The 8193-nt window shown below is 39.8% G+C and overlaps 1 long non-coding RNA gene across 1 annotated transcript in view; it reads right to left on the bottom strand.

Annotated features, from left to right (window-relative positions):
* Window positions 1-1120: 1120 nt before the first annotated feature.
* LOC143647804 (uncharacterized) overlaps window positions 1121-8193 on the bottom strand; it is a 49028-nt gene continuing 41955 nt past the window's right edge. The window contains exon 3 of the long non-coding RNA XR_013158192.1: window positions 1121-1331. This is a non-coding gene — a long non-coding RNA (uncharacterized LOC143647804). The remainder of the gene's footprint in view (window positions 1332-8193) is intronic.

Genomic DNA, 8193 nt, shown 5'->3' with positions numbered 1-8193 from the left:
TCAGCCTCTTCAAAAAATAAGTGGTGCTTGGAGAACTTGATATCCATATGCAAAAAAAAAAAAAGAAAAATGAAAAAGGATCCATATTTCACACCCTATACAAAAATTATCTCAAGAAAGGATAAAAAGACCTAAACATTAGAGCTAAGACCATAAAACTTTTAGAAGAAAATGTAGGGAAATATCTTATAAATCTTGTATCAGGAGACAGTTTCCTAGACCTTACACCCAAAGCATGAACAATGAAAAAATAATTAGACTTTTCTTTTGGGTTTTATTTTTTTATTTTATATTTTTAACATTTTTATAGTAAATCATAGCATATACAAAAAAGCAATAAATGTCCAAGTTCATTTTAACAAGCAGTTACAGAATAGATTTTAAAATTTGGTATGGGTTACACTTCCATGATTTTTCATTTTTTTCTTCTAGCTGCTCCAAGACACTGGAGACCATAAGAAATATCAATATAATGATTCAGCAGTCATACTCATTTTTTAAACCCTATCTTCTCATTATACTTCTCCTCTTATTTCTTTTTTTGTGAAAAATAACATATATATATATATATACAAAAAAACCAATAAATTTCAAAATGCATAACAACAATTAGTTGTAGAACAGATTTCAGAGTTTGGTATGGGTTACAATTCCACAATTTTAGGTTTTTACTTCTAGCTGTTCTAATATAATGGAGAATAAAAAAAATATATCAATATAATGATTCAACCCTCATACTCATTTGTTAGACCCTACCTTCTCTGTATAACTCCACCTTCATATTTGATATTTCTCCCATTCTTTAGGGGTGTTTGGGCAATGCCCATTCTTACTTTTTCATGTTGGAAGGGGCTGTCAATAATATGGGATAGGGAGATGGAGCTAGTTGATGTTCTTAAGAGGTTGGCCCCGCTGCATTTCAGGACTTATCTGGTCTAGGGATCCCTCTGGAGGTTGTAGATTTCTAGAAAGTTAACCTAGTGCATAGAACCTTTGTAGAATTTTAAATAATGCCTAGGTATTCATTAGGATTGGCAGGAATGGTTTTGATTGATGGTAAGTAAGTTATGATAGGTAACAATGTCTAACTGAAGTTTGTATAGGAGTGACTTCCAGAGTAACCTCTCAACTCTATTTGAAATCTTTCAGAGATTGATACCTTATTGTTGTAATTATTTTCCCCCTTTAGTCAGGATGCCATTGTTAATCTCATGGTGCCTGGGCCAGGCTCATCTCTGGGAGTCATCTCCCTTGCCACCAGGGAGATTCTCATCCGTGGATGTCATGTCCCATGCAGGAGGGAGGGCAGTAGTTTCCCTTGCAGAGTTGGGCTAGAGAGAGAGAGAGAGGCCACATCTGAGCAATAAAAGAGGTCCTGCAGAGGTGACTTTTAGGTATACATTTAGGTAGATCAAGCTTCTCCACTACATACATAAGCTTCACAAGAGCAAGCCTCAAGATCAAGGGCTTGATGTATTGATTTGGGTGCCCCTACTGTGTTGACACAGTAGCTGATGTTTCCCCAGTGGTAAACTCTAATAGATTCATATTTTTTCTCATATCCCTCAAGGAACTTTGCCAATACTTTTTGATTATCTGTTTAATATACTCTGGGATGTATCCAGGCATTACATTAAGCTATATAGGATTAAAGGCCTTCATTCTTATTCTGGGCTCCCTGTGTTTGAATTGCTTAAATGATCTATCCAGACAAGTTAAGTTAGATTACAGAAAATTTAGGTTCTGGACAAAATAAAACTTTCTTCCTCTGGTCTCAAACAGTAAGTGAAATTCTAAAATACAGACAATGTCTTCCTTATCCCTGTATTCTGAATTACCTAATTCCGAACTGGTCAGATTCATTCTTATCTCTAAATACCAGGTTATACCTACATAAAACAGCCCTTCAAAATCCAATAATAACAATTACCACTCTACACTAATTGTGACTGCTATAAGAGCTTACACCATCACTCAACAGTATTCAACATTCACCTTCACAATATTGAATAATAATGGTGACAGAGGGCATCCTTGTCATGTTCCCAATCTTAGGGGAAAAGTTTTCATCCTCTCACCATTGAGTATGATGCTTACTATGGGATTTTCATGTATGTTTTTTAACATTTTGAAGAACTTACTTTTGATTCCTACCATTTGAAGTGTTTTTATCAGAAAATTTTGTCAAATGCTTTTCATTATCAATCAAGGTGATCATATGATTTTTACTTTTTGATTTGTCAATGTGCAGTGTTACATTAACTGATTTTCTTGTGTTTATTGAATCTCCTTATTTGTGATCAGTTTGTTGAGATATTCTGTTTTTTTCCTGGTTATTGTAGCTTGTTTGTGTGTTTCCAGGAATTTGTCCATTTTATCTAAGTTGTCCAGTTTTTTAGTGTATAGTTGTTCATAGTATCCTCTTATGATTTTTTAAAATTTCTTCAGAGTCTAAGGTAATGACCCCCTCTCATTTCTTATTTTATTTGCACCTTTCTCTTTTCTTCTTTGTCAGTCTTGCAAGTGGCCCATCGATTTTTATTGATTTTCTCAAGAACCAAATTTAGTTGTATTGATTCTTTCTATTGTTCTTTTGCTCTTCCATTCATTTAACTCTGCTTTAATCTTTATTTCTCTTCTTCTGTTTGCTTTGGGGTTAGTTTGCTGTTCTTTCTCAAGTTCCTCCAGGTGAACAGTTAGGGCCTCGATTTTTGCTCTTTGTTCTTTTTTAATATAAACATTTAGGGCAATACATGTCCCTCTCAGCACACCTTTGCAGCGTCCCATAAGTTTTGATATGTTGTCTCATTTGTATCCAGATAGCTGCTGATTTCTCTAGCAACTTTTTCTTTGACCCACTCAATATTTAAGTGTGTTATTTTATCTCTATAAATTTGTGAAAGCTCACATTCTTTGGTGGTTATTGATTTCCAGCTTCATTCTATTGTGATCAAAGAAGTGCTTTGAATCATTTCAATGTTTTTAAATTTATGAAGATCTTTTTTGTGTTCCAGCATTTGATCTATCCTGGAGAATGTTCCATGAGCACTAGGGAATATATGTATCCTGGTGTTTTGAGGTGTAATGACCTAAATATGTCTCTTAGGTCTAATTCACTTATCAGATTGCTTAATTTCTTTATTTCCTTGTTGGTCCTCTGTCTCATTGTTCTATCTATAGAGGAGACTGGTGTAGTGAAGTCTGCTACTATTATTGTTGAAACATCTATCACTCCCTTCAGTTTTGCCGATGTCTGTTTTATGTACTTTGGAGCTCCTTGATTGGGAGCATAAACATTTATGATTGTTATTTCTTCTTGGTCAGTTGTCCCTTTTACTAATATATAGGATTTTCTGCTCTTACATTTGACATACATTTCCTTCAACAGTCTAAAGCTTTTTATTTGTGGAATAAGTGTGGAGCAGGATGCAGGCATGGGGAGGGGCACTATAGTGCAGTGATGGGTTGCAGTGCAGGCATACACATGCGTTGGGACACTATGATGGTGCCTGTGAGCATGGGGTGTGGGTCACCGGGTTGTGGAAGTGCAGTGCAGGGGTGTTGGGGGTGAGGTTCAACTCAGGCAGGCTTTGGAGTACAGGAGCAGGTTGCAGCATGGGGGACACAGAGGTAGGGCTCGGCAGGAGGTGGATGGGGGTGCTGAGAGGATGTGCTGGGGCTAGTATGTAAGCAGGATGCAGGTGGGTGCATGGATCATGTGGGTGATGGGGGTTAGGGTGTGGGGTATAGGGCACAGAAGTCAGGGCATAGAGAGGGCAGGGCACAGGTGTATCCTTACTCAGAGAGAGGTCTCCAGAGGGGCTGGGATGGGGATGCATGAGCATGTAGAGGTGGGGTACAGTTCACAGAGGTGGCAGGATGTGAGTCAGGGGTGGGTAATGATGGGTGGGTGGGGCCCTGGTACAGGTGTGCAGTTGCGGGGAAGCTGGTATAGCGGTGCCTGCTTGTGCAGGGCAGAGGCTATGCAGTACAGATGCACCCAAGAGCACCTGTCAGTTATGGGAGAAGTGCACTTGTGCTGTGCAGTAGGTCAAGGATATGCACATGTGTCAGGCAGGGGTGGAGTGGGGTGCAGGGGTCAAGAAGTCAGTGCGCAGATATGTGGGTACCTGGCAGGGAGATGTGGTTTTGCTGGTGCATGGGTTTGGGGAGCAGGGCCCTGTTGTGCAAGTGCACAGACATCAGGAGCAGCAGGATGGGATTGGGCCTGCATAGCAGGTGTGGCCTGGATGCACAGGTCAGCACTTGTCCAGAGCTGAGGGGGCATGACATGATGGGCACATGTGCGTGCATGCACCTGGGAGACTGGATGCTGATGTGCATGTGCAGAAGGATCAGGGAGGGCCGGGCAGGTTTGAGCAACTATATGGGCTGGGTGCGTGTGTGGCCCAGGTATGAAGGTGAGTACAGGTGACTGCCTGTAGGGGATAGGGAAGAGGTAGCGGGGTCAAGCAGCTGGACACAGGCATGCAGGTCTTGGGAGGAGCAAGGCAATACTAAGTGCTTGCGTGGGAGAGATGGGTCAGGGTGGGACAGGCTTGTGTGTGTGTGGCAAGGATGTGAAGCAGAGATGCATGTGGAGGAGGGTCAGATGGGGGTGCTTGGAGCATGGCTGGGGGGCAGATGAAAGGTTTCTGGTGCACGGGGTATGGAGAGAATCATAGATGATGGGGCTGGGGCAGCATGCATGTGGGTAGCACTTTCAAGGACCCTGACCTACCTTACTTCTTTGTCCCTATCTCCCTGTCTGTGCACTCCTGGGGGCTCCATGTCTCTGTTTGGAAAGGGGCCTGCTAGGCTGTTTGCATAAGCTGGATGATCTCCAGTTCTCTGGGTCTAGCTTTTCTGCTTTTACAACTAATGGTGTTTTTTCTATGAGGTATAGAAGACCTTCCCTGATCACTTACACTTTGAAATTGCTCTTCCAGTCATTTTTCTGTCATTTCTCTAGCTGTTCCCTGTAGCAAAAGTGAACTTGACCTATCTTATTCTGCCATCTTCCCACTACTTCAAAATTAAACACTTTTCAGCATCAAAGGACTTTGTCAAGAAAGTAAAAAGGCAGCCTACACAATGGGAGACAGTATTTGGAAATTACATAACAGATGATAATCTAGTATCCGGAATATATGAAGAGATTCTTCAGCTAAACAACAAAAAGACAAACAACACAATTTAAAAATGGGCACAAGACATGAGCATATACCTGTCAGAAGAGGAATTACAAATGGCTAAAGGCACATGAAAAGATACTGAACTTCACTGGCTATTAGAAAAATGCAAATCAAAACCACAGAATTGCCATTATATAAAAAACAACAACAACAGGAAACAACAGGTGCTGGAGAGGATGTGGAGTAAGAGGCACACTTATCCACTGTTGGTGGGAATATAAAATAGTGCAACTGATCTGGAAGGCAGTTTGACACTTCCTCAGGAAGCTACATATAGAATTGCCATATGATCCAGCAATTCGATTATCAGCTATATATTCAGAGGACATGAGGGCAAGGACACAAACAGAAATTTGCACCCTATTGTTTATAGCACTATTATTTACAATTGCTAAGAAATGGAAACACCCCAAATGTCCATCAATGGATGAGTGGCTTAACATGCTGTATATATACATATGATGGAATATTATGTAGCTATAAGACAGAATAATATCATGAGGCATATAACAACATGGATGAACCTTGAGGTCATTATGCTGAGTGAAATAAGTCAGAAACATTATGCTGAGTGAAATTAATCAGAAATAAAAGGGCAAATACTATATGGTCTCACTAATATGAACTAACATTAACGAGTGAACTTGGAGAATTGAAGTTAACACAGATTTTCAAGCGATAGAAATAGGGTAGAGATTGGGCATTAGTGCTGAAGGAATATAGATTTTGCAACAAGGCTGATTTTAAAAATTCAGGAATGGATAGCACAATACTACCTGACTATAGCACAATAATATAAGTACACTGAATGAAGCTGAATGTGAGTATGATTGAGGGAGAAGGGCTGGGGGCATGTATGAGACCAGAGAGAAAAGTAGAGGATAAAGACTGAGATGGTATAATTTAAGAATGCCTAAAGTTTACAATGATGGTGATTAAATGTACAAATCAAAAATATTTTTGCATGAGGGAGAACAAATGAATGTCAACATTGCAGGACATTGAAAATAGATGGGTATATGTACAATCAATGCAAGCTAGGGTCAGTAGTCAACCATAACATTGTGAGATGCTTCCAATGACTGGAACAAAGGCATCATGCCCAAACTAAATACCAACAGGTGGGACCATGGGAGAGGGGTATGGATTCTTTGTGGAAAAAAACAGGAAATGCCTTCATGTAGATTATGGTGGCAAAGGCATATCTATGCAGTTAGGTTGGATTGTACAATGGGTGAATAAAACTGTTTAAAAATGAACAGAGAGAAACAAATGCTAGAGAAAATGCAGAGAAAGAGATGTACCTATTCATTGTTGGTAGGGAAACCGAAAGGTGCAGCCCCTTGGAGGGCAGTGTGGTGGTTCCCCAGGAGGCTGGGGGTGGGGTTGCCATATGATCCTGAAACCCCGTTGCTCCATATATACCTGGAGGAACTGAGTGTGGGGACACAAATGGACATTTGCACACTGGTGTTTATGGCAGCAGTGTTCAAGATCCACAATGATGGAGGTGGCCTAAGGGTACAAAGATTGAGGAATGGAAGGGAGAACTATGGTGTAACATACAACAGACTAAAGAACAGCAGCAGCAAGGAAGGAAATTGTGAGACATGCAACTAGGTCTGTGAACCTTAAGAACTGTATGTTGAATGAAATGTCAGGAACAAAAAGACAAATATCATCATGCCTCAATTATATGGACTAACTATAATATAAAAACTCAGTGGACTGAAGTTGAGAACATGGATTATCAGGTTGGGGCCCATTGTAAAGGGTCTAGATTGTAAGCTGTTATAGCAGTCACATATATTCAAGAGTTGTAGCTGTTATTTATAAACTCTGAAATACTGAGTTGTTTGTTTAATATCTAGTCGTTCCTAGAAACTTTGGGTATTTATATGACATCTGAGACACAGAGTTAGAGCTCTGAAGTTGCGGAAGTCTGCAGTATACCTCATACAGAAACTGTTTAAAAAGTTGAAAAAGTGATCAGACTTTGAGTAGAGCTATGAATGAAGTTGCTCTGGAGAGGACTAAGATAAATTAGAATACAGGGCAAAGGATGATATCATCCATATTTTAAAACTTCAGCTTCTGTGTGAAACCAAAGGGAGAGATATATATTTGGTGCAAAATTTATATTTTACATAGTACATTTCCTAATTTAATTGGTATGGTCAATTTAGTTGAATACCATAAGTACATGGAATCTAGAATAAGGTGTGAGATTTTGTTGGTTTGTCCAGGTTGTGATGCCCTGATATTTCAAAGTAATTTGGGTAGTGAATAAAGAAGAATTTGCAAAGTCTCCTTTGGGGGCCGGAGAGAAAGGAGGAAATATTCAACCTTTCCATTTGAAGAATTACTGATATTCTTGCAAGCAGTTGGGACAACCAAATCAATAGGCTGAGATTTGGTTTTTTGGTTTGAGGGTTTTCATAGAGGCAAACCTTCAACCTTGGGGTTTGCCTCTATGAAACTTATTCCTGTAAAGGATAGGCTAAGCCTATTTAAAATTAGGTCTAAGAGTCATGCCAAGCAAATCTCTTTTGTTTTTCAGATGCAGCCTCTCTGTCTAAACCAACTTGGCAGGTGAATGCACTGCCTTCCCCACCATGTGGGACATGACTCCTAGGAGTGTAACTCTCCCTAGCAACGTGGGACAAAAATCCCAGGATTTGCCAGGACCGGGTGTCAAGGGATTGAGAAAGCCTTCTTGGCTGAAAGGTGGAAGAGAGAAATGAGACAAAATAAAGTTTCAATGGTTGAGAGATTTCAAACAGAGCTAAGAGATTATCCTTATGCCTTATATAGATATTCTTTTTTAGTTTATGGTAAGTCGGAATGGCTAGAGCGAAGTACCTGAAACTGTTGAGCTATTCCAGTAGCCTTGATTCTTGAAGATGTTTGCATAAATATATAACTTTATAATGTGACGATGTGATTGTGAAAACCTTGTGTCTGATGCTCCTTTTATCCAGGGTATGGACCAAAGAGT

Source organism: Tamandua tetradactyla, chromosome 10, assembly GCF_023851605.1.
Source record: "Tamandua tetradactyla isolate mTamTet1 chromosome 10, mTamTet1.pri, whole genome shotgun sequence".
NCBI classification, from domain to species: Eukaryota; Metazoa; Chordata; class Mammalia; order Pilosa; family Myrmecophagidae; genus Tamandua; species Tamandua tetradactyla.
Note: the sequence above shows the minus strand (reverse complement) of the source record. Positions and strands in the feature narration are given on the sequence as shown.